Source organism: Balaenoptera ricei, chromosome 15 (genome assembly GCF_028023285.1).
Source record: "Balaenoptera ricei isolate mBalRic1 chromosome 15, mBalRic1.hap2, whole genome shotgun sequence".
Taxonomy (NCBI): Eukaryota; Metazoa; Chordata; class Mammalia; order Artiodactyla; family Balaenopteridae; genus Balaenoptera; species Balaenoptera ricei.
The window spans coordinates 62,386,490-62,414,219 of NC_082653.1; the positions used below are offsets into that span (position 1 = coordinate 62,386,490).

The following is a 27,730-nucleotide window of genomic DNA, read 5'->3' on the forward strand; positions in this document are numbered from 1 at the left end:
CCCTTCTTTTTTCCCCCAAGGCTGTCTTTATTATTGAGAAAGAGACCAGGAAAGGTAGGGGACTTGGGACAACATTAGGCCTTGATGGGGGACAACACTAGCCCCGCAGGACACTGGGAGGAAATACCTAGAGCTATAATCTTAGCTGAATCCTGAATTGCAGACAAATCGTGCCCTATTCTGGAAGGAAGGTCGCCATCATTCATCAGGTTCTGAATGTGCCCTAAGATGGTCTCAGAAGGTCCTAGAGGTTCCACCAGGAATGAATCGTTGCTGTGGAGTTCTGACTCTTGGTTTTCTGCCACACACAGCTGGTCAGTTAATAATGCAGCAAGTTAATAATTAAAATGGGGGTTATGTGATCCTTAAAGATGCACACTTGCTCGTTCCCGTCTTCCCTTGAAGATTGCTGTCGCCATCGAAATCGGCTGGATTCTCCCAGAGGGCTCTGTGCTTACCTGCGTCATAAGTGCAGGGAACAGTAGGGTGTGCTTCTTTGTGCCCACACCAGACTTTGAGCTTATGCATACAGGGACCAAGTCTGTGTGGTTCACCTTCTGCCTTCAGAAACTTTCGTGTTTAAATTAGCCTGTCATCCTGCCTCTCCCCTCTCCTATTTTCCCCATATCTCTTGTTAGCAACCAGGATCAGAGTGGGTAGACCCACTGCTCTGGTTATAAGCCAGGAGGCAAGAAATCTGGGGTGGCTGTGTGACTTAAGCAAGTTACTTAACTTCTCTGGCTCATAGGAGTGTTGTTAAATGTAGATCAAATAAAGGAACAGATGTAAGAGCTCTGGAAAGTTAGAAGAGTTATAAGGTGTAAAAGATATATTCAGAGAGCACGATTCAAGTCACCCTCATGAGGAATAACTACTAGAAGCCCCTGGATTAAGGCTCCTCCCATCCAGAAATAAGATGTGAAACTGGGACTTCCCTGGTGGCGCAGTTGTTAAGAATCCACCTGCCAATGCAGGGGACACAGGTTCATTCCCTGGTCGGGGAAGGTCCCACATGCCACGGAGCAACTAAGCCCGTGCACCACAACTACTGAGCCTGCGCTCTAGAGCCTGCAAGCCACTACTGAGCCCTCGTGCCACAACTACTGAAGCCCATGTGCCTAGAGCTCGAGCTCCGCAACAAGAGAAGCCACCGCGATGAAAAGCCCATGCACCACAACAAAGAGTGGCCCCTGCTCGCCGCAACTAGAGAAAGCCCGCATGCAGCAACGAAGACCCAATGCAGCCAAAAATAAATAAATTTATTTAAAAAAAAAAAAGACGTGAAACTTGCAGTGTTTGCAGCATTTTTAAGCATGATTTTGTTTTTTTTTAAAGATGGGTCCCACTTACATTTTTCAAAGCATAGTAAATACCCTCTGTCAGTAACTATCCATGGTGGGTGGGTGTGGTTGTTTTAACTACTCCTTTTATATGTGTAAACTACCCGGCCCCATTTCCAGTCCAAGTGAATGATATGGTATTGATTGGTTCCAGATATGGTCATGTGACTCAGAATTGGCCAATTAAATCATCACATTCCCACCTCAAACTATGTCATTAAGTTTGGGCCAATGAGATGCAAGGCTTTTACAAGAATTTCTGAGATGCCACCATGTTCCTTTCACATAAATCAAAACCTAGCTTTATATGGGGCTGAAGCTGCTGCAGACCTCATGTCAGCAGGAAGAGGGAATTTGTCTGAGGATGGCCAGCTAGAAATGGAAAAAGAGATAGAGAGACAGAGTTGTGATTTTATTACTTGAGTCCTTAAATCCAACTGTTTCTCAATCATTGAGCTTTTTAATGATATGAGATATAAGTTGTATCGTTTTATTCTGAAGCCACTTTAGCATGAGTTTTGTGTCGCTTGCAACCATAACAGAGTCCTGACTGACTACACTATTCATAACGTCCTTGTCAAGAGCTGTTCCTCTCTTAACGTTGACTGTTTCCAACCTGTGGCCTCAAGTCCCATCTAAACCCACTGACCCACTGAAATTATTTTTTTTAACTTATTTTATTGAAGTATAGTTGATTTACAATGTTGCATTAGTTTCTGGTGTACAGCAAATTGATATATATATATATTCTTTTTCATATTCTTTTCTATTATGGTTTAGGATAAACCACAGGATATTGAGTATAGTTCCCTGTGCTATACAGTAGGACCTTGTTGTCAATCCATTCTCTATGTAATAGTTTGCATCTGCTAATCCCAAACTCCCACTCCATCCCTCCACCTCCCCTCTCCCCCTTGGCAACCACAAGTCTGTTCTCTAAGTCTGTGAGTCTGTTTCTGTTTCACAGATAAGTTCACTTGTGTCATATTTTAGATTCCACATATAAGTGATATCATATGGTATTTGTCTTTCTCTTTCTGATTCACTTCACTTAGTATGATAATCTCTAGTTGCATCCATGTTGCTGCAAATGGCATTATTTCATTCTTTTTTATGGTTAAGAAGTATTCCATTTTATATATACATCATATCTTCTTTATCCATTCATCTATCAATGGACATTTAGGTTGCTTCCATGTCTTGGCTATTATAAATAGTGCTGTTATGAACATAGGGGTACATGTATCTTTTTGAATTATAGTTTTGTCCGGATATATGCCCAGGAGTGACGCCCTGAAATTATTCATCTTAATTTCCATTTGTTTTTTGCATCAGTTTAGCACCACAAATATGGTGAGAACCATCTATCACATTTATTCAGCACTTTCCAGTTTACAAAGGGTTTTTGCCGGTGCTATGTCATATAACCATGTATTATCCACTTTATAGATGAGGAAACTGAGGATCAGAGAAACTGAAGTGACTTTTGTGCCCTAGGCCACACAATTAGCAGGTTGTGTGTGGTCTCCAGCCCAGGGCTTCTGGTTCTCAAGAGTATGTTCTTTTGTACATACCAGTGGCAGATGATTTAAGGGTCTGAGGAGAGGTGGGTAACACGCTAACTTCATGAACAAGGTAAGTACTCTATTCACGATCCTCCTTATATGTCCCCACAGCCCTAATTTTCTGTTTGCAGTAGCAGGTGCTCAATAAGCTCCTGATAGTGTCAGGAATACCAAAGCAACCCTAAGGCTTGTTTGCCCCCAAGCTGAAGATACTTCCATCTCAGACTTTGGCAAAATTGGCATCCTCAGCTGTTATGTTCTCTTTGCCACGTCAGACTATTTTTCACCCCTGTGCATAGGCTCCTTTCCTGCTTCCTTTCCTACCTTTTCCCTCTACTTACTTAATCATCCTTCCTGTATTTGTCAGAGCTCTTGGTTGCAAACAACAGAATTCATTTTAGCTACTTTGAAAAGAAAGGGAACTCACAGAATCTCCAGCAGGACCAGATAATTGAGCTTGGAGGGTACCCACATCTTATTTGAAGGAGTCTAGGAAAGTGAGTTTCTGGCTTCCACCTTTAGGGGAAGAGACCCTTAAGTTGGAAAATTTCCCTAGGCATTGTATGTAAGAGGTGCAGCCAAAAGCACAAGAAATTGTACATTAAACTTCCTAATTCTGCTAAGATGTCACTACTACCACTAACTCACCCGTGACACCTACTCAGAGTTAGGTGCTACCTCTGTGTTCTCATGGGACCTGTGTCTACAGCTATGATGACACTTAGTTCTCATTTGTCTACTTCTCCCCCAAGTTGAGGGCATTCTTTCTCCATTCACAGGGCCATGCAGTTCACTCTGCCTGAATTGCTCTTCAAATCCTAACCACCATCCTTCTACCTTTTCATCTAATAACTTTGAATTCTTCATGTCTCACCTCAAAAACAGTATCCTAGAAAAGCAAACACTGATTTCTCTCCTGAGTTATACACCGCCTTAGTCCGTTCAAGCAACTATAACAAAAATACCATAGACTGTGCAGCTTAAACAACAGAAATTTCCTTCTCACCATTCTGGAGGCTAGGAAGTCCAAGATCAAGGTGCCATGAGATTTGACGTCTGGTGAGGGCCCACTTCATGATTCATAGACAGCTGCCTTCTCACTGTGTCCTCACATAGTGGAAGTGGGTGAGGGAGCTCCCCACCCACTTTTATAAGGGCACTAATCCCATTCATGGGGGCTTCACCCTCATGACCTAATCACCTCCCCCAAAGCTCCACCTCCAAATACCACCACATTGGGGTGAGGTTCCAACATATGAATTTTGAGGGGGACACAAACATTCAGTCCACAGCATACATTCATAGTATCTTGTCCCTTTAAATTCACCCACTACTCTTCATAGTTTATGTGTTGTAAAAATTGTCTTCCCTACCAGGCTCTCGATTCCATGAGGACAGAGAAACCCACGTGTTTTGACTACCCTCAGCCCCTAGCCCAGTGCAGATACTCTGTAAATAGCTTGGATAGGGGAATGAATTGAGTGGATGTATTCATCCTAGACTGAAGTCAGGATGTACTTCAGAAGGTTTCTGTCCCAACAAGAGATGATCACACAGTCTGTTCCTGTTAGAAGTGGTGCTAGGATACCATTGAGATCAAATGAATCTGATAATTATGCCAGAAGAACAGAACATGTGTAAGGGGGACAGGGAGGCTGTTTTCCTTGGAGAATGCAAAGAGGCAGCTACCATTTCCCAGTTTTGGAAAGAAGCAGAAGTTGGATGGTTGTGTAAGCGACATATGCTAGCAGATCCTCTGAGCGCACTGACCCCAGTTCTTTCAGCGTGAGGGGGCTGCTGGCAGGAGCCCCATGGGAGAGCAGGCCAGGGTAGGCAGGTGGGAAAAGCTGTCCAGGTTTACTCCTGGGGAGGGGGCGGGCAGAGAATAGGAGGGAAGCTCCTCCCCCTTCGTGAAACCCTGTTTTGGTTCAGCTCAACCAGCCTTCTTGGGATGCTCAAGCTTGAGAGCCAAGGATGGCTATTTTCCTTGCTTTGTGAGAACCATAAATCCCTCAGTCTCTCCCTCCACTCTGGCCGCCTTCCTCAGCAGACAAAAAATGCCCAGGTCTCCTTTATCTTAAGAAACTTCCCTTACCCCTGCTTTCTCTTCAAGTTACTCTCCCCACTCTCTCTCCCTCCACGACCAATATTCTAGAAAGGGCCCATACCCACCATCTACAGCTGACTCTCTCTTTGACCCATGACCATCCAGCTTCTGCACCTTAGTCTATGGAACTGGCTTCTCTGGCCCAAAGTTATACATGGTCCTAAATCAGCTACTCCTCACCTTTTGAATCTCTTTGGGAACTTAATGAAAGCTGTGGACTTCCTTTCCAGTGAAAACACACTCTTGTATCCACATACAAATCTGTAAATAATTTCAGGAGTCCATGTGCCTTCTTAACCCCACCCTTAATCCCCAGGATAATAACCTAGTCTCGAGTGTGGAATCCAGAGGTCTTTTCTTACCCAGCTTTGGGGATGAAGAACCCAGGTTCCAGAGTCAGACTGCTTGTTATAAATCCTGGCTCCACCCTTCCTGGCTACATGAACATGAGCCTCTCTGAGCCTCTGTTTCCCCAGTGATAAAAAGGGGATAATAATAGCTAACTTTACAGGGTTGTGAGAAAGATTAAATGAGTTCATTCAGGTCAGACATTTAAAACAGTACATGGCATATATTAAATATTCTCCTGTTCATCATCATCATTTTAGGTTCATTATGTATTATTCTCACTGACCTCATTAATTCTAGATCAAACATGGTTCCATATCTGACTCATAGATATGTCTTGTGGGCTAAACATTATTCTAAAAAAAAATGTATTCATTGACAAAATTTAGAAATTAAGAGTTCACACAAAAATCTGACTTTTTGGCTTCTCTTGGAAAATTGGATCTGACCATCCTCGGTCCACATTTCCATCTGACATCGTGGGCTGGGGCTGAGTAGCTAGAGTAGTTCTCCAGTTTTCCACAATCCCCATCCATCCTCTGCACTGAAACCAAGAATCCATAGCCCAGGATCATTTCACTTAGAAATACTTAGTCGTATTCCTTTCAGTCAAAAAAATCATTCTTGTACCCGGGAAAATGAAAGCTAGACCAAGGAAACTGTATATTTTTTAAAAGAAAACGTAAATGAACCTGTGTAAGTAAAGACTATGATTATGAGTTTTATGCTATAAACACCCTTACTCACTCACTGAACTGCTCGATCCTGCAGGCATTTGAGTTTTCCATCTCTGGCTCTGCGAGATGTCTACCCATTGGCCACTGCTTGCTTCTTGCTCACATTCTCTCCCCCACCAGCTTCCTTGTCACTGCCCCCAAAGCACTTCTTTCTCATCTCATTCCTCTTGGGTGGGAATGACATGGGTTTTAGAGCAGAATAAACCCGGGTTCAATCCTAAGTGCTTCTGAGCTTCAGTTTTGTGTCTATGAAAAGGGTACAGTATTCTTGCCTTATAGGGTTGTTTGAAAATTAAACCAGAGAGTAAACATCCAGCCCTTTGCACAATGCCTGGCAAATAATGCTAGTTCCTTTCCTCTGGTTAAATGAGAATGATGCTCAAGGTTCTGTCCTCTGACCTTTTCCCTCACTATCCAGCCCTCTTGTTTTAGCAATTACTCAACTATATGAGGAAGTGACTGTGAACTGCATAAATATAGCCCACTCAACCCAAACTAAATGTATCCCCCACTCAGCTTCCCTTAGCTAGGTCCAAAAAATACCCACGGAAACTCCAGTGCCCCCCAACACAAGAGGAAGTGAGATGGGTGAGGCAGAGGGAAGTCAAGTGGAAAGAAACATTGGCCTTAATTGATTGAGGTGACACTATCATATTCCTGCAAATTTTACAGAAATGTATAATCATGTGAGCTCCTTGCTAGGGCCTTGGAAGTTCCCATGCAAGTGATAAACCCTGAAGCTTAACCTTAACAAGCTTCACTCTTCACTCTGGTCAAACTAGATTGACACCCATTGCTGAGACTTTGCTTGCATTAGTTCACTTTCCTGTGGACCAAATCCTATCTAAGTCAAACACCATGAAAGCACCCCCGTCCTTTCCAGTGAGTTCTCTTCCATCCTCCTCTATACCCTTATAGAATCTCATCCTTTATGTCTTTTATTGTGTATGGCAGACATTACCTTGAATTTTAGTGTTCCATTCATTCAGCAAATACTTGCTGAATGCCCATCATGTTTCAGCCATTGTTTGGGCACTGGGGATACCTCAAAAGAGACCAAGTCTTAACATTCTTGGAGCTTATAGCTGGTTGGGGTGGGAATTATAAGCACCTTAAAATGCAAAGAAGATCATTTCAGAGGTGCCATGGAGAAAATCAGAGTGACTAGGGGAAGGGGACGCTGCTTTAACTGGATGGTATGGAAGACCTTTTTGATGAGCTGGCCCTGGATGATGAAAGGAAACCGGCCCCAAGGAGAGCTGAGGGAAAGGCATTCTCAGCATAGGGGAGAGCAGGTGCAAAGGTAGTAAGGCAGGATACTGCAAGACCATGGTGGCTCCAGATAAATTATACTGGGGGTGACTCTCCTTCCTGTTTCTAATGTACCCTTAGTCTCTGCATGCTGTTCGGGACTCACTTATGTCTCCTACCTAGATCTTTCACTTTAGAGCAGTCTCTTTTTCTGTTTGGAATTTCTGGTCTCTGCATCAAAACATGCCTGTTTCATGTTCCAGAGCAGGAAAAGCCTCTGGTTGCGTGTTAATTAGCAATAGATCACTAATGTATTACTTCGTCTCAGATAGTGTCTGTGATTCTCAACAAGACTTTTGAAGGAAAACAAATGCCTTAACTTCAAGACGTGCCTCTGACAGCAGGAATATCAGTCAGTGTGGCAGGTCCGTAGAAGAGATATTTTTAGACCAAGTTAGTGCTCAGGCCCTGCAAATTGCCTGAGGTGTGGTGACACCAACACTGGGTATATTCGTTTTCTATTGCTGCTCTAACACATTACCATACCTTTAGTTACTTAAAACAATATCTATGTATTATACGACAGTTCTGTAGATCAGAAGTCCAAGTACAGAGTGGTTCGATGAGTCTTTTTCTTAGAGTCTCACCAAAGTATCGGCAGGACTGCATTCCTGTCTGGAGGCTCTGGGGATGAATCAATTCCAATTCATTCAGGTTGCTGGCTGAATTCAGTTCCCTATGGTTGTAAGACTGAGGTACCTGCTTCCAGCTGGGGGCTGGTCTTTGCAACTAGAGGCTGCCCGTATTTCTCCTTATGCTCTCCAGGTGTCCCCGCGCCAGCAGCGGTGGGATGGCTCTCTCTCATGCTTTGACTCTCTCTGACTTCTTCTGCCACATCTGTCTGCCTCCAGCCAGACAAAGATCTCTGCTTCTAGGGACTTTTAAAAATCATATAATTAAATTGAGCCCATCAGGAGAAACCAGGATACTCTCTCTATTTTAAGATCTATAACCTTAATCACAGCTGCAAAGTCCCTTTTGCCATGTAATGTAACTCTTCACAGGTTCCAGGGATTATGGTGTGGACATCTCTGAGGGGCCATTCTGCCCACCACGATGGGCAAGGAGGCAGAGTGATGGAATTTGCACTCTTGCTCTGACATTGAGTGTAACTATGAGCAAACCTGTTAATCCCCTAAATTCCAAGTTCTGCCTCTGTAGAGGAGGGATGAGAGCCAGGGCTTAGCAACCCTATCATCACCCCATTTTACAGTTTCAGTTGAAATAAAACTACAGGCACAAAAGCATTCCATCAATTCAGCATACATACATGAGTCATTGTTATTTTTATTGTTCTTATGTCACATGGTGCTATCATTGCTCTTATGTTGTCTGGTAGCCCCTCTGCCACCTCCAGTAATTCTCCAGCAGGAAGGGGCAGCTTTGGCAGAGCTGGTTAACAATCTGGGCTCTGGAGCCATATTGCTTGTGCTTAAATCCTTGTGCCTCTGTTTACTGTGTGACCCTGGGCAGGTTTTTAAGCTGCATGCTTCAGTTTTACCATCTGTAAAATGGAGAGAGAGTAACACCTGCCCCATGTGGTAGTTACAAGGAATAAATGAGTTTACACATGCAAAGTGCTTGGAACTGGGCCTGACACGTAGTGGCGGCTGCCATCATCTCCATCATCCACCTTATCATCAGCACCCACACCACATCCTGCTGGGGTCCTTCACAGCCCTCTTTTACACTTTGCAACCACAATTTTTGTCTGTGTGTTTGCTCAGTGTATATTACTTGCACTGGATTTAAGCTCCAGTGCTATTATGTTGAGGGGAGTTGCTTATGATTAATTTTTAATTACATTAAGTCATCAAGAATACATTTTGTAAACAAGTGGAAACATTGAGGATAAAGCTAATGTCTCCTTTGGAGACTGTGTTTCCTCCTGGCCCTTCCTCTCCTCCCCAGGGAGAAGTAGCCTGAAGTCTGACAGTATCAAGTATTGCTGTAGGTGTGAAAAATGGAAATGCCCAGACATTGTAAATTGATATGGCCACTGAGGAGGGCAGCCTGGCAGTGGGTATTAAAATTAAAAAATGGGCACTTCTCATGCCTCAGCAGTTTCACTTCTCAGAAGACACCTTAGAGCCACATTGGCACACACGCCGAAGAAGCCACAGAGAACGATGCTCATGGCTGCATCCTTCATAATAGCAAAACAGGGACAACCTAAACCTTCATCAAAAGAGGAGTGGTTATCAATGGTGAAAAACTGAAACCATTTCCACTAAGATCAGGAACAAGACAAGGTTGCCCACTCTCACCACTATTATTCAACATAGTTTTGGAAGTATTAGCCACAGCAATCAGAGAAGACAAAGAAATAAAAGGAATCCAAATCGGAAAAGAAGAAGTAAAGCTGTCACTATTTGCAGATGACATGATACTATACATAGAGAATCCTAAAGAGGCTACCAGAAAACTCCTAGAGCTAATCAATGAATTTGGTAAAGTAGCAGGATACAAAATTAATGCACAGAAATCGCTTGCATTTCTATACACTAATGACGAAAAATCTGAAAGTGAAATTAAGAAAACACTCCCGTTTACCATTGCAACAAAAAGAATAAGATATCTAGGAATAAACCTACCTAAGGAGACAAAAGACCTGTATGCAGAAAATTATAAGACACTGATGAAAGAAATTAAAGATGATACAAATAGATGGAGAGATATACCATGTTCCTGGATTGGAAGAATCAACATTGTGAAAATGACTCTACTACCCAAAGCAATCTACAGATTCAATGCAATCCCTATCAAACTACCACTGGCATTTTTCACAGAACTAGAACAAAAAATTTCACAATTTGTATGGAAACACAAAAGACCCCGAATAGCCAAAGCAATCTTGAGAACGAAAAATGGAGCTGGGGGAATCAGGCTCCCTGACTTCAGACTATACTACAAAGCTTCAGTAATCAAGACAGTTTGGTACTGGCACAAAAACAGAAATATAGATCAATGGAACAGGATAGAAAGCCCAGAGATAAACCCACACACATATGGTCACCTTATCTTTGATAAAGGAGGCAAGCATATACAGTGGAGAAAAGACAGCCTCTTCAATAAGTGGTGCTGGGAAAATTGGACAGGTACATGTAAAAGTATGAAATTAGAACACTCCCTGACACCATGCACAAAAATAAACTCCAAATGGATTAAAGACCTAAGTGTAAGGCCAGACACTATCAAACTCTTAGAGGAAAACATAGGCAGAACACTCTATGACATACATCACAGCAAGATTCTTTTTGACCCAGCTCCCAGAGAAATGGAAATAAGAACACAAATAAACAAATGGGACTTAATGAAACTTAAAAGCTTTTGCACAGCAAAGGAAACCATAAACAAGACCAAAAGACAACCCTTAGAATGGGAGAAAATATTTGCAAATGAAGCAACTGACAAAGGATTAATCTCCAAGATTTACAAGCAGCTCATGCAGCTCAATAACAAAAAAACGAACAACCCAATCCAAAAATGGGCAGAAGACCTAAATAGACATTTCTCCAAAGAAGATATACAGATGGCCTACAGACACATGAAAGAATGCTCAACATCATTAATCATTAGAGAAATGCAAATCAAAACTACAATGAGATATCATCTCACACCAGTCAGAATGGCCATCATCAAAAAATCTAGAAACAATAAATGCTGGAGAGGGTGTGGAGGAAAGGGAACACTCTTGCACTGTTGGTGGGAATGTAAATTGATACAGCCACTATGGAGAACAGTATGGAGGTTCCTTAAAAAACTACAAATAGAACTACCATACGACCCAGCAATCCCACTACTGGGCATATACCCTGAGAAAACCATAGGTCAAAAAGTGTCATGTACCACAATGTTCATTGCAGCTCTATTTACAATAGCCAGGACCTGGAAGCAACCTAAATGTCCATCGACAGATGAATGGATAAAGAAGATGTGGCACATATATACAATGGAATATTACTCAGCCATAAAAAGAAATGAAATGGAGGTATTTGTAATGAGGTGGATGGAGTTAGAGTCTGTCATACAGAGTGAAGTAAGTCAGAAAGAGAAAAACAAATACAGTATGCTAACACATATATACGGAATCTAAGGAAACAAAAAAAAAAAAAAAAAAAAAAGGCCATGAAGAACCTAGTGGCAAGACGGGAATAAAGACACAGACCTACTAGAGAATGGACTTGAGGATATGGGGAGGGGGTGGGGTGAGATGTGACAGGGTAAGAGAGTGTCATGAACATATATACACTACCAAATGTAAAATAGATAGCTAGTGGGAAGCAGCCGCATAGCACAGGGAGATCAGCTCAGTGCTTTGTGACCACCTAGAGGGGTGGGATGGGGAGGGTGGGAGGGAGGGAGATGCAAGAGGGAAGAGAAATGGGAACATATTGTATATGTATAACTGATTCACTTTGTTATAAAGCAGAAGCTAACACACTATTGTAAGGCAATTATACTTCAATAAAGATGTTTAAAAAAAAAAAAATAAAGAGGAGTGGTTAAATAAAACATAGCATCTTCTGAGAGGTGGTGCAAGAAGTAAATGTAGAACTTCTATCTCTATTATTAAATTTCATATTTTTTATACTTTACATGTGTTAATAAGAACAAACTTGCTATGAGTCAGACCCTATTTACTCATTTAATTTTCACAACAACTTTATGAGGTTGGTACTATTACTATCTGTATTTTATAAATGAGGAAAGTGAGACACACGGAAATTAAGTAATTCCCCCAAGGTTACCCAGTGGACCTGAAATTTGAATCTAGGCAACCTGACTCCCAAATAAGTGGGATTAATCACTACGCTAAGCAGCTTTTCTTTTTTGTAATGTACGTAATATATTCATATAGTGGCTCATGTCTTAATGTGTAAAAAAGCAATATGCAACAGCTGAGGGTTGTTTAAAGTTTAAAACTTTCAGGATTCTTGATCACAAAAGTTTTGAGATAGGTATGGAGTAGTGTATAGCCATAAAAAAGGATGAAGTAGGTCTCTTTTTTTTTTTTTTAATTTATTTATTTATTTTTGGCTGTGTTGGGTCTTCGTTTCTGTGCGAGGGCTTTCTCTAGTTGTGGCAAGCGGGGGCCACTCTTCATCGCAGTGCGCGGGCCTCTCACTATCGCGGCCTCTCTTGTTGCGGAGCACAGGGGTCTCTTTTTTTTTAACTTTTTATTTTATACTGGAGTATAGCTGATTAACAATGTTGTGATAGTTTCAGGTGCACAGTAAAGGGACTCAGCCATACATATACATGTATCCATTCTCCCCCAAAATCCCCTCCCATCCAGGCTGCCACATAACATTGAGCAGAGTTCCCTGTGCTATACAGTAGGTCCTTGTTGGTTATCCATTTTAAATAGAGCAGTGCGTACATGTCAATCCCAAACTCCTTAACTATATCCCTTCCCCCTACCCTTCCCCCCTGGTAACCATAAGTTCATTGTCTAGGTCCATGAGTCTGTTTCTGTTTTGTAAATAAGTTCATTTGTATCATTTCTTTTTAGATTCTGCATATAAGTGATGTCATATGATATTTGTCTTTCTGTGTCTGACTTTGAAGTAGGTTTTATGGGCCAGTTTTGTCTTGTTTACTTGTGTTTCTCTGGTGTTTATTAAGGTACCTTGCACATAGTAAGAACTGGCCAGGAGCTGGGAAATAAGTGAATGAGGTTAGTGCATGTCTGTCCTCGTCTGACTCTGAAGGTAAGAAAAGGGAGCCCAGTCTCTGTACTCCTTGCTTCCCCTCCCCCAGGCCTGTGTCCTAGGGTCCTAGCTGGGCAGGTGCAGGGAGGCTCGGGTTGTCCTAGGGTCCTAGCTGGGCAGGTTCAGGGAGGCTCGGGTTTCTTGAGCATGGAGATGAAGGTCTTCAGAGCTGGGGATTCCTGGAATAGCAATAAGCTACCTTTAAAAAAAACTTCTAGAACAACTAAGTGAGCATAACAAGGTGACAGGATGCAAGTGCAACACACAGAAATCATTTTTCCATGGCTAACAATGATAGCAATGAACCACTGGGTCCAAGGTTTAAAATACAGTGCCATTTAACATTGCTCCCAAAAAGTAATGATAAAATGCTTTGGTATAAACCCCACAAAACATGTACAGAAACTATATGCTGAAAGTTTTAAAGTGTTGATGAAAAAAATGTAAAAAGACCTAAATAAATGGAGAGATACAGCATGTTCATGGATTGAAAGACTCAACATAGTATAGATGTCAATTCTCCCTGAACTGATTTATAGGTTGAACACATTTCCTATCAGAATCCCAGCAGTGTTTTTTGTAGATATAGACAATATGATTCTAAAATTTACATGGAAAGACCAAGGAATTAGAATAGCTAAAACAAATTGAAAAAGAAGGAGAAAGTGGGAGGTTATATGCTTACTCTGATGCTAAGGCTTATATAAAGTAATTGAAATTGTGCAGTAATAGCAGGGTAGAGAGATGAATGGATCAGAATAGAGAACTCAGAAGCAGACCCACACAAGTATGCCCAACTGATTTTTGACAATGATATGAAAAAAACTGGCCGTCCATAGGCAAAAATATGATCCTCGATCCAAGTCTCACACCTTGTACAAAAATTAACTCAAGGGCTTCCCTGGTGGCACAGTGGTTAAGAATCTGCCTGCCAATGCAGGGGACAAGGGTTCGATCCCTGTCCGGGAAGATCCCACATGCCGCGGAGCAACTAAGCCTGTCCGCCACAACTACTGAGCCCGCATGCCGCAAATACTGAAGCCCACGTGCCTAGAGCCTGTGCTCCACAACGAGGGAGACCACTGCAATGAGAAGCCCGCACATTGCAACAAAGAGTGGCCCCTGCTCGCCGCAACTAGAGAAAGCCCGCGTGCAGCAACGAAGACCCAACACAGCCAAAAATAAATAAATAAAATTTAAAAAAAATTAACTCAAAATGGATCCTAGATCTAAATGTAAAGCAGGAAAATGTAAAACTGGCAAGAAAATACAGGAGAAAATCTTCGTGATCTAGAGTTAGGTGAAGAGTTCTATACATAACACCAAAAGAACAACCATAAAAGAGAAAATATTGTTAAGTTGGACTTTATCAAAATTTGAAACTTTAGTTTTGTGAAAGAACCAGTTATGAGAATGAAAAGACAGCCACAGACTGTGAAAAAATATTTGCAAAATTTTGGATCCAAAATATATGAAAGACTTGGATCCAGAATATATAAAGGACTTGGATCCAGAATAGATTTTTAAAAACTTTAAAGACTCAAAAGCGGGAAAAAAAATCCAGAAAATGGGCAAAAGATGTGAAAAGACATTTCACTAAAGAGGAAATACAGATGGCAAATAATCACATGAAAAGATGTGGCCATTAGGGAAATGCAAAATAAAGCTACAATGAAATATAACTACACACCTATCAGGAAGGCTCAAATAAAAATATACTGACATACCAAGTGCTGGTGAGGAAGTAGAGCCCTGGATCTCTGCTACATTGCTGGTAGGAATGTAAAATGGTATGGTGACCCTGGAAAAAAGTTTGCCAATTTCTTATAGTTAAACATGCACTTACCATAGGACTCAGCAGTTGCGCGCCTGCACGTTTAAAACATAAGAGCCACACAAAAACCTATACAAGACTGTTCATAGCAGCTTTATTTGTAATCGCCCCAAACAGCAACAACCCAATGTCCCTCAACAGGCAAATGGATCAAACAACTACTACTCAGCCAGTGTGTGTGTGGATAGATAGATATAGATAGATAGATAGATAGTATCTTGAAATGACAACATTATAGAGATGGAGAACAGGAGAACAGATCAGTAGTTACCAGAGGTTAGGGTTGGAGAGAGTCTAACCATAAAGGGGTAGCATAAGAGAGTTTCTTTATGGTGATGGAACAGTTCTTTATCCTGATGGAGATGGTGGTTACACAAATCTGTGTATGTGTTGATATTTATGCTAATAAAAAATAAAATGAATGCATGTGAAAACTGCTGAAGTCTGAATAAGTGCTGCAGTTTCATTTACTACTGTAGTTTAATGAGTTTCTGTAGTTTAGTTTCCTATTGTACCATGGCCAGTTTCCAGGTTTTGAAAGTATACCATGGTTATGTAAGGTGTTATCTCTGGAGAAAGCTGGGTGAACGTATGCGAGAGGTCTGTCCTTTTTGCAACTTCTTAGGAGTCTAAAAATTATTTCTAAATTAAAAACAAAAACTTTAAAGGGGCTTACTCATGAAAGTTTGGGGCCAGTGATAGAGCAGTATACAGCCGTAAAAAAGGATGCAGTATCTTTATGGAGCAGTCCTGTTTTATGTCCTGTTATTTCCCCACTACCACAGTGCATAGCAAATCACAAGAACTTAACAAGTGACTGGGGAGTAAACGAAGAAGCTTAGTGCAATGTCTGTCCTCGTCTGACTCCGCAGGTAGAAAAAAGGAGCCCAGAGCTTCGTGCTCCTTGCTTCCCCTCCCCCAGGCCCTGTGTCCTGGGATCCTGGCTGAGCAGATGCAGGGAGGCTCGGGTTTCCTGGAGCCAGAGATGGATGTCTGTGAGGCTGAGCGACAGAGCTGGAGATTCCTGGAAGAGCAACAAGCAGGTGAGCGGAGGGCACCAGCGCTGGCCCAGGCCTGGCAGGGGACACTCTTCCCAGGGTTCCTTTCTGGCCATTTGGTTGGGCAGATGGCCCCGGGGAGAAGGATCCTCTTCTCCTGGCACAAGCTTGGGCTTTGGGCTCTTTGAACTGCCTGCCTGCAGCTCTTTGAACTGTACTGCCCTGCTCGGAGACTCTTAGGCCTGGGTTTCAATCCCCATTGCAGCTTCCTAGTTGGGTGATCTTGAGACATGTCACCATCTCACTGAACCTCAGTGTTTCATTCTGTAAATTGGGACTAATATCCCCTTAACTTGCCGGACTCTTGTGTGGACATTGAGATTATTCAGGTCAAGGACTGAGAGCTGGGCAGGTTCTTGTTCAGGGAAGAGGATGCCTTCCTTTCACTTTCCTGTTTGTAACGTGCAGCAGGCGCCAATGGAGAAGGTGGGCCCGGCATTCTGGGTGGGTTTGTTCTTCGCACTGATCCACTGCACTGACTTCTCTCTGTATCCGGCTGCATGTCAGTTAAAACAAGCATCCCAGGCAATCTCAAGAGGCTTTACAGGGCAGGGGTGTGGTCAGGGCTTTGGTGAGGGTGCCAGGATGCTGTGTACTGGTGGTGGGTCAGGCTGCCTGGATTCCTATCCCAGCTTTGCTCTGTGTCAGCCCTCAGCACCTTATTTAAGGCCTTAGAATCTCAGTTTCCACACTTTAAAGTGAGGACAAAGGCCCCCAACTCAGAGGGCTATGTGAGCATTAAGTATTTGGAAAGAAAAAAATACTGCATGCAAAACACTTAGCACCATGCCCTGCACCTGGGGGTTCTCAGTAAATGGCAAGGATGCTAATTCTCAATCATCGCCATTGTCTTCTTGGTTACTGCATACACGCACGTGTAGGGAATGGCATTACAGAATTTGCAGGCGTTTGGAGCTGTAGGTACTGCCTCCTCTTCCCCCGCCCCCCGTGGCTGTCATGAGGAATCCATGGCCAGCCATCACAGCAGAGCCGAGGCCTCTGCCCTGTGTGCTGTCCCCTGGGCAGCCTCCTCTGGGGACCACGCAGACAGTGGCTATGTGGGTTACCTGCAGCCTCACCCGACTCATTCCCCGGAAACTGGGCCCCAGCGTCCTGGGCCAGATAACACTCTCCTGGTCCTCAGATGCCCAAGCTTCGTAGGGTAGATGCCTGGGCCTGGAGAGGGCAGGACGAGGTTTGAAAGCCTGCCTGTGATCAGCCAGCAGGCTCTCAGCAGGCACAGTGAGGAGGAGAACTCAGTGTTCTGGAAGACAAGCTTCTGCTGCCTTCGCAGGGCCGCTGACCTCCTCTCTGGCCCCGCTGCCTGGTCTCCCTGAAGATGCAGGTCTTAGGAGAGAGCAGGAGCCTCAGAAAGCGTTCAGTCCAAAGCTCTTATTTTCTGATGGGGAAACTGAGATCCACAGAAGGTCGAGAACGTCCCTGCACAGATAGGAGCAAAACAGCTTCCCAAACCTGGTTTCCCAGTTCCCAGTTAGTGCTCTCGCCTCCCCCTCTCACCACGTTACCACAGAGTCAGATATAACAGGGTTCAGCCCCTGATTCCACCGCTTGTTTGCTGCGAAGGTAAAGCTTCGGAGGACATCACTCTATGCCTTCATTTTCTCACCTGTGAAATGGGATCATAATATGAACCTCACACGACTGCTTCGAGGATGAAGTAAAGTGTGCAAGGTACACAGCTGGAACACGGTAGACAATGAAACTGTGTGGGTATTAAGCTGACCTCCTTTGCTTCCTGTGTACCAGACACCATTTAGAGGCTCTGCGTGTATTAACTCACTTCATCCTCCCGACAGGCAGGTGCTAGTTCAATGTCAATCTACAGAAGGGGAAATGGAGGCGCCGACTCACTGAGTAGCTCCTCTGCCACTGGGGATTAGAGCTGATTATCTAAGGTTATGTCATGCTGTGCACATACATTGGCTTCTCAGCAAAATGGTGAGACTTAGAGGCTGGGCATCACGGGGGTGAGACCAGGAACTGGATTGTTTTGACCAGGAGACTCCTAGGAGTGGTTCTCAACTGAGGGCCTTGGATATGTGAATGGAGAGGGGGGTCTGGTTGTCATGATGACAGAGCCCACAGTGGGCATGTAATGCGAGAGGCCCAGAGATGGGAAATGTCCCGCAGGAAAGACACAAAGAATTGTACTGCTCCAAATGCCAATAGCCCCCAACTGAGAGACCTGAACGTTACGAAACATCCAGGAAGAGGGGACTATCTTGTGAGGACAGACCCAGGGGCAAGTCTCTGATGAGACATTTGGGGCAGAGCATCCAGGGCGCCTGCAGGATGGGGCAAGGCCCTGGAGCCCTGGGCCTCTCTTTGGGTCATCTAGGGAAAAAAATAAAAGGGAGAAAGGCCAGGATTAGTTGAGGTCTTTGCTTCCCAATCTTCGGTAGGTGGAACAACGCATCATTTCAGTAGTTACATATTTCAATATGTACTAGAAAAATGACTAGCACATCAGATCCACGATCAATGAATATGATATTTCAGATGAGTGTAAAGGAAGTATTTAAGATTGTTTTTGAAGCGGATAGAAAATGTTCAGTAATAGGGCCAGTGGTAAGTGGGTTTGCAGAAATCAGTAAAGTTATTGTTGGGGAATGACTGACAGTTGGGAAACTCTGGACCCGGGGTCCCCCAAGCCCTTGTGTTCTTAAAATAGGCATTAAAAACCACGATGGGGCACGAAGTAGTTTAAAAGGGAAGTCCACTACTACTCAGGGGACAGACAAGAGGATGAAGGGGAAGGTGCCCCGTATTCCTCTTCCCTGTTGTGTGGCTGTGAGCCAAGGTCTGTTTTGGCACTAACAGGTGGTCCTACCCTTCCCCTCTCCTCGCCAGGACCCACCAAGGCAGAGGAGGGCCCAGGCCAGGGGCTTGCCACTGCTCTTTGTCATTCAGGCCTTATATTAGTTGATGAGGGCTGCTGTGGCAAAGTACCACCAGCTGGGTGACTTAAACAACAGAAATTTGTTGTCCAACCGTCTGGAGGCTACAAGTCCAAGGTCAAGATGTTGGTAGGGTTGGTTTCTTCCAAGGCTGGGAAGGAAATCTGTTCCATGCCTCTCTTCGCTTCTGGTAGCCTCGGGCGTCCCTTGGCTTATAATGGTGCACTTCCTGTGTCTTCACATGGTCTTCCTTCTGTAAGTTTCTTTCTCTGTGTCCAAATCCTCCCTTTTCACAAGGACACCAGTCTCCGTGGATTAGGGCCCACTGTCATCGAGTACGACCACATCTTACCTTGATGATCTGCAAAGACTATTTCCAAACAAGGTCACATTTACAGATACTGGGGGGTTAGACCTCAACCTCTTTTGGGGGGACACAATTTCAACTCATAATCAGCCTGTTTCAGTGAGGGGAAGGGAGGACCCCACACCCGCCGGCCTCCCTCTCCTGGCCCCAGTCTCCTCTGTGCTTTCTGCTGGGTCTACCCTGCCTTGGCTTCCAGGAAGGGTATGTTTCCCTCCATCAGTGGAGACAAAAATATGGTCAGGAAGTAGCTGGCCTTGACCCTTTGAAGATTTCACTTCTGGGGTGGCCATACTCCAGGATGTGATCCCCCAAACCCAAGAGAAGTCAAAGCTGCCAAAGGATGCTCAGTTACACCCTAAACAACTGTGGCAGCCCCTGCGTTGAACTTGACCTGGCAGAGCATGCATTCAGGTGTGCTCCTCCCCGCCTGTGTGATAATCCCCTTCCTAGAAACCAGCAGCTAGAGGAATAGAGGAGTCGTGTGACCGCGGCGGGGCATAGCTGACGGGTGGCGGATCCCCAGGAGTGCATCTTCTGACCCCCAAATCCGCTTTTATTCCAACCGATCTGCTCCACGGTATCCTTCCTGCCTTTCTTTCTTGACAATTTAGTCAATTGTTGAATAGGCAGTTTAAATAGACTTGGTGCAAAATGCACAGCTGCATCTTGCCTTTTGATGGCTATGGGGCAGTAGTAATACTGTTATAACTTCTATCACTTCTACTGATATGCTTAGATCGTGTTACTAAAATGTGTGCCAGACACTTATCTAAATGTTCATCCTATATTAATGCTCAGTGGGAAAAAAAAAAAAAATGCTCAGTGACTCCATGGTGTAGGTACTATCATGTCCCCACTTTCCTGATGAGAAAACCGAGGCCCTGTGGTCACCTGCCCGAGGCCCCACAGAACTAGAATCTGCACTCATGGTCTGCACTCTACTCACTGTGTCACAGCCTCCCACATAAGTGTCTGGTTGATAGACGGGCCTAAATGTATTTGATCAGCATCCAATCTTTTGCTACTATTATACTGCTATGAATTTCCTCAGACATGTGTGATTTCTGCATGCAGGTGAATATATCTTTTAGGTAAATGCATCAGAGTAGACTTCGTGGGTCGAAGGGCCTAGGTGTGTATTATTTTATCTTTACCCTGATTCCTTGCCTCTCCTGTTAGTGAACGGAACAGCAGCCAGGCTATAAACTAACTTTGCCTTGGTCACCAATTCTTATTCAATGTGATGTAACAAACATGTACGGGACCGCCCCTGCGGAGGCAGAGAAAGGATGTCTTGAATGCTAGCCTCACAATCTAGCAGGGGACACAGACCAATCTCTGGTCCCTGGATGACCTAAATCTGTTATGGTCTGGGGCTTCACAGGCTTACTGTTTCAGAATCTGGCCTGGGACGGCACTCCGGCTCCACTGTGCGTGGTCCTGGCCCACCATGAGTGTACAGTAAACATTCACCATTGCTAGCATCCTGACACTCTGGGCCAGCCCCACCCCACCTCCAAACACTCTCTAGTGCTAAGTAGCAACTGCCTCCTTTTTACTATCCCTACTGAGTCCAGAGAAGTTAATGATCTTGTCAAACTTACACTGCCAGATCATCTTTCTCTCTCTCTCTCTCTCTCTCTCTCTCTCTTTTTGGAGACTCCAGAAATCTGGCTTTTTATGTGAAATGTCCTTTTTTAATGTTAGCAACTAATTAGGATTAAAAACAAAAAAGCAACAAAAACCCACTGTCAAGGCCAAACAAAACCCATCTGCAGACCAGATGTGGCTGGTGGCCCACCAGTTTGCCTTGGAGTCAGGCAGGCATGGCTTTGTGTCCCAGCTCTGCCACCTAGGAGATCTGTGACCATGTCATCGTTGGAAGCCTGGGTGTCCTCATCTGCAGAAGGGCAATGATAATCCCCACTTCGCGTGATTGATTTGAGGGATGGATGATTCGTGTAAATTACCTGACATATTGCTGGCACTCAGTAGGTGGTAGATCACAGTGATTGTTATGGCAATGACATTAAATGAAGTCAGGGCTGTGGTAGGCAGAGATGTTCCAGCGAAGCTGATTCCATGTTGAGCCTGTCAAGTTTTAGCTGTTGGGGAGACACCCAGATGGAGTTGTCCAGAGGTAATTGGAAATGTTTGTGGGGCAAGGAGATTTTCATATGGGGGAGGGGTGTCTTCTATTGAAGACAGTTTCTCTTTACATAGAGGTAAGACCTTTTTTTACTCTTTATATACTTTTCTGAATTCTGAAAGTTCATGGTCTTCTGGCCACACCTTCATGTTGGATGGTCTGAAAGGCTTTCTGTCATTGCTTCCTGGAAAACAGCACAATTCTCCGATGGCTGATCTTCTGATGGGAGGTGAACCTGGGGAGAGAAAGTCAAACCGGGGCTGGTTCTCAGACAGAAATTGCAGCATGTGAGGCAAAGGTGATGGAGGCTGTCGGCAGAGGTTCTATCATGTACAGGAGCTCAAATGATGCCAACAAGCATTTTCTGAGAATTCTCACTTTTTGGAAGAACCCCTGGACTCCAGTTAGGGAGATACGGGCTCTCATTGCTGTTCTACTCTATATTCTCTCTGTGATCTTGGCCAAGTCACTTCTACCCTTTACACCTAGGGTCATTATTTGCAAAGCAAATGTGTTAGACTGTGTTTTAGTTTGCTAGGGCCACCAAAACAAAGTACCATCAATGGATGGCTTAAGCAACAGAAATTTATTTTCTCACCATTCTGAAGGCTGGAAGTCCAAGATCAAGGTGTCAGCATGGTCAGGTTCTGATGAGAGCTCTCTCCTTGGCTTGTAGATGGACGTCTTCTCCCTGTGTCTTCACATGGTTGTCCCTCTGTGTGTGTCTGTGTCCTGACCTTCTTGTAAGGACACCAGTCATATTGGATTAGGGCCCACCCTAATGACCTCATTTTAACTTAGTCGCCTCTTTAAAGACCCTATCTCCACATACGGTCACATGCTGAGGTATTGGGGATTAGGATTTTAACATATGAATTTGGGGAGGGGGCCCAATTCAGCCAATAACAGACCAGATCAGTGTTTCCCGAAGTATGGTCTCCCGCTACCGTTAGAATTGACTTTACATCAAATGCGGAAATAAGCCTTAAAGAACAATCAATTCTTCTGATTACTTGAGGAAGACCGTATTCGGTTCAGTACTAATGTGCCTTTAATGCCTTTCTGACACTTGCCAGAGCAAATGGAAAGCAGGCCTCAGGCACAGAGCCATAGGCAGGCAACCATATCTGTATTAGTCACCTATTGCTGTGTAACAAGCTACCCTCAAACTTAGTGGCTTAAAACAATTCACATTTATGGGTCAGGAATTCAGAAACAACCTAGCTGGGTAGTTCTGGTTAGAGGTTTCTCATGAGGTGTCATCACCTAAAGGCTTGACTGGGACTGGTAGATATACATCTTGAAAGTGAACCAACTTGGTGCTAGTTGTTGGAGGGAGCCCTCAGTTGCTTGTCATGTGGCTGCTTGAGCATCCTCACAACATGGCAGCTGGCTTCCTCCAGAATGAGCAATGGAGAAAACAAGAGCAAGGAGAAGTCACAGTGTCTTTGGTGTCCTAGCCTCAGAAATCATACACCATCATTTCCACAGCAATCCTATTGGGAGATTGTGAAATGAACAAAGCACAAGCCAGCCCTATTCATTGTGGGAAGGAACCACACAAGGCATGAATACCAGGAGGAAAGGATCATTGAGGGCTAGCTCAGAGACTGACACAATAGAAATGAATAAGAGTTTTATTTTCTGGTTAACTATTTTTCTGGTTACCTTATCTATATTTGTGCACAGAGAAAATATATATTAATATGTTGTGCTCATTTAATTTCCATGAGTGATATGCTACATATAAATATATAATCTGCCTTTTTTTCCGCTCAATAATATGTTTTTGAGATCAGTCTGTGTTGCTCTAAATAGATTTGGTTCATTCCCTTAAATGATCATTTATCCACTCCCCCATTAATGGCCATTTAGATTGTTTCCAGTTTTTTGCTTTTGTAACAATGATGGCTGAAACATCCTCGTACATGTCCTAGGATAGATAATGAGAAGAGAAATTGCTGAGGTATAGAATATGTGTATTTTATATTTTGCTGAATGGGGCCAATTGCCCTTTAAAACAGTTATACTGATTTTACTGATTTACACTCCCCTACAGAACAGTGTTTCCATTTCTCCACAATATTACTAACTCTGGATGTTGCCAGCCATTTTAGTTTTGGCCAATCTGATGGGTAGAGAAATGGTATCTCAACGTTTTTTGTTTTTTTTTTAATTGTGGTGAGAAACACATAACATAAAATTTACCAATTTATGTGTACAGTTTTGTCATGTTAAGTCTATTCACATAGTTGTGCAACAGCTGTCTAGAATTTCTTCACCTTGCAAAATTGAAACTCTATACTCCATTGAACAATAACTGCTTTTACTCTCTCCCTCCAGCCCCTGGTAACCGCCATTCTACTCTGTTTTTCTATGAGTTTGACTACTTTAGATTACTCATTAGGTAGAAACATATGGTATTTATCTTTTTATGACTGGCTTATTTACTTAGCAGAGGTCCTCAGGTTTCATCCATGTTGTAGCATGTGACAGGTTTTCCTTCTTTTTTGAGGCTGAATCATATTACATTGTATGGATATACTATATTTTCTTTATCCATTCATCTGTAGGTGGATATTTGGATTGCTTCCACCTCTCAGCTATTGTGAATAATGCTGCTATGAACATGGGTGTACACATATCTCTTCTTTTAATTCTTTTGGATATATACCCATAAGTGGGACTGCTGGATCTCATGGTAATTTTATTTTTAATTTTTTGAGGAACCTCCATTCTGTTCTCCATAGTGGGCTACACTATGTTACATTCCCATCAACAGTGCACAAGTGTTCCAATTTCTCTACATCTTTACCAACACATGTTATTTTCTGGTTTTTTTTGATAATGACCAGTCAACATTTTCATTTTACACCTTCCTAAGTTGAGAGAGGTTGGATATTTTACATAATCCCACTTGAGCAATGGAGACATTATGGTTCTGGGAGATTAAGTCACTTGCCCTAAAGCACAGAGCTAGTCAGTGGTGAAGCCAAACCAGAACCCAGGGTTATGAGGTCCATACCCCCATGTTCTTTCCAGTATCTGACCCTGCCTTTAAACTTTCAGTGCTTCTTTAAGAAAAGAAAGGAGATGGGGAGAGCAGCTCCTTGTTTCTGAATTCCTGCCTGATATACCTCTGACGAGTGGGGAGTCTACAGAGCAGTATTGTTCTTGGATCCGCAGGCCAAGTGGCGTTACCTCCACCTAGGAGGAAGTGGTGTCTAAGCTAATACCCTGGACGGGAAATGTGTGCCCAGAAGATTAGCTCCATTGTGTGGGGCTGGACGCTTTCCACCAACTTTGTTTATGGGACAGATTGTTTTTGTGAAGTTGTTTGCTCCGGTGAGTCTCCAAGTGCTTGAGGCCTGCTGGCCATGAAGAAGGCCAGATTTACGGGTAGCCCAGAGTGCAGCCAGGAAAGGCCCACAAAGGCACAGATCCCCTGGGGGACTTCTGGAGTCTGTCTGGGGCTCCCTCGAAAAGCAAAATTGTGGCTCTGTTTTATTTTATTTTATTTTACCTTATTTTATTTTACTTTACTTTACTTTACTTTTATTTTAATTTAGCTTTATTTTATTTTACTTTACCTCACCTTATTTTTATTTTATTTTAATTTACCTTTATTTTATTTTACTTACTTTATTTTACTTTACCTTACTTTATTTTTTAAATTTTACTTTACCTTCATTTTATTTTATTTTACTTTACCTTTATTTTTATTTTACTTTATTTTATTTTAAAAATTGGCTGTGTAATGTACCCCAATGTTCATTGCAGCACTATTTACAATAGCCAGGACATGGAAACAACCTAAATGTCCAACGACAGATGAATAGATAAAGAAGATGTGGTACATATATGCAATGGAATATTACTCAGCCATAAAAAGGAACGAAGTTGGGTCATTTGTAGAGACGTGGATGGACCTAGAGTCTGTCATACAGAGTGAAGTAAGCCAGAAAGAGAAAAACAAATATCGTATATTAACGCACATGTGTGGAATCTAGAAAAATGGTACAGATGAACCTATTTCCAGGGCAGGAATAGAGACGCAGATGTAGAGAATAGACATGTGGACACAAGGGTCGAAGGCGAGGGTGGGACAAATTGGGAGACTAGGTTTGACATAAATACACTACCATGTGTAAAATAGATAGCTAGTGGGAACCTGCTGTATAGCACAGGGAGCTCAGCTCAGTACTCTGTGACGACCTAGATAGGTGGGATGGAGGGGGTGGGAGGGAGGTCCAAGAGGGAGGGGGTATATGTATACATATAGCTGATTCACTTCATTGTACAGCAGAAACTAACACAACATTGTAAAGCAATTATACTCTGACTAAAAAAAAAAAAATTGGCTGTGTAACAGGATGGTGGACTTTTCCTCCCTCTTGGCTCTTGGTTCTGACATTTTTGTGTCACTGCCTACCTTCCACATCAGCTCACCTCTGCACACTTCCATATGTGTTGGGATTTTGAGGTTGTTGTTTTTTTTCCCTAATTATTTCTGCCAGAAGCATCATGCTTCTAACAGCACACGTTCCCTTGCACCCATTTGTTCCAAATCAGTGAGCAGATGACGCCTGTAGGGCACGTGTCTCACACTCCTCGCCGAGGCCACTGGGCAGCTCTCCTCGGGTGGTCTGGGAGGATGCCTGCTGTCTGGCAGGTGGTGCAGATGCCAATTGCTAACATGTGTTCCCTCTTCCTACTCACCCAACCAGCCACCCACCCGGACAGACCGCCCCATCACCCTGAGCTTCCATTCTGTTCCCAGACCTCAAGAACCTAGGCCAGGCACTCTGGCAGAGAAGGATGCAGAAATAAAGAAGAGAGAGAAAGCTTCTTAGCTTCTCTGAGCCTCAGCTTTCTTAACCGTACAATGGCATGATAAGGCCATCCGGGCTCCCGAGGTTATTGAGAGTCAAGGACATTGGCAACTAAAGCACGTTAGTGCTTTGTACTTGGAAAGCACTCAATAAATGGTTCCTGTTATTTCCTCAGTGCCCTCCTTGGGCCAGACTCTGTTTTAGGGACACAGGAAGATGAAATGAGCCAGAACCTTGTCTCTAAGAACTCACCTTCAATTGAGAGAAACACAGTGAACAGACCAGTATATATAGTGCAATGAGAGGCAGGAGCACAGAGGAGGCACCTAAACCAGGGTGGGGGTATCAGGGAAGCCTTCCTGGAGGAGGCAACAGCTGAACTGAGACTGAAAAGTGACTCCCTCTGCTATTTAGGTGATCCTGCCAAAAGCATGCCAGAGCCTCATATGACATCAGTGGCAATATCCAGTGGAAGGCCTTTCCTATCTGCTCCAGCCCTGGCTGACCTCCTTTCTTGAACCCCCTCAGTTCTGTGCTGGAAAAAGAAATTTACACTTAACTATTTCTTCTCTCCTATAATATGTTTTCAATGCATATGAATGTCTCTAAAGACACCATCTTAAATGTTTCCATGACTCCCATATTCTCCAGCAAAGACCTTAATCGTTCATTCACTCATTCATTCACTCAGTTAATCAATCTACTAAGTCTCAGTCAACACCGATTGGTGACAAGATGAGGAAATCAGGTCCAGGTTCATTAAAGTGAAGTCTGTCTGAGGAATGATTAAAGAAGATGTGGTACATGTATACAATGGAATATTACTCAACCATAAGAAGGAATGAAATTGGGTCATTTGTAAAGACGTGGATGGACCTGGAGAGTGTCATACAGAGTGAAGTAAGTCAGAAAAAGAAAAGCAAATATATTATAGCATATATGTGGAATCTAGAAAAATGGTACAGATGAACCAGTTTGCAAGGCAGAAATAGAGACACAGACGTAGAGAACAAATGTATGGATACCAAGGGGGAAAGGGGTGGGGTGGGAGGAATCTGGAGACTGGGATTGATACATATACATTATTGAGACTATGTATAAAATGGACAACTGATGGGAACATGCTGTATAGCACAGGGAACTCACCTAGTGCACTGTGGTAACCTAAATTGGAGGGAAGTCCAAAAGGGAGGGGATACCTGTATGTGTATGGCTGATTCATTTTGTTGTTCAGTGGAGGCTAACGCAACATTGTAAAGCAACCATACTCCAGTAAAAATTAATTTAAAAAATAAAATAAAATAAAAATAAATAAATAAAAATTTGCATATTAAAAAAAAGAAAAAAAAAGTGAAGTCTGTTCCTTTCCTGTCGCTGAGCTGCCATCTGGGTCCCAGTGGCTCCAGGCATCACTAATGGCAGCATCCATGGCAAGACAGCAGGATAGAAG

The 27,730-nt window shown here is 43.3% G+C and overlaps 1 protein-coding gene across 7 annotated transcripts in view; it reads left to right on the forward strand.

Moving 5' to 3' along the window:
• The window catches only part of MRTFB (myocardin related transcription factor B), a 265,761-nt gene that overhangs the window by 18,894 nt on the left and 219,137 nt on the right, over positions 1-27,730 (forward strand). For 2 of the 7 annotated variants that reach the window (XM_059898880.1, XM_059898876.1), the window contains exon 3: positions 15,829-15,999. The exons of 4 other annotated variants lie outside the window; for them this stretch is intronic. The gene's annotated coding sequence lies outside the window, so the exon portion shown is untranslated. Of the gene's footprint in view, positions 1-13,036; positions 13,089-15,828; positions 16,000-27,730 lie in introns of all 7 variants that reach the window. One more of the 7 variants, XM_059898877.1, reaches the window with a different exon arrangement.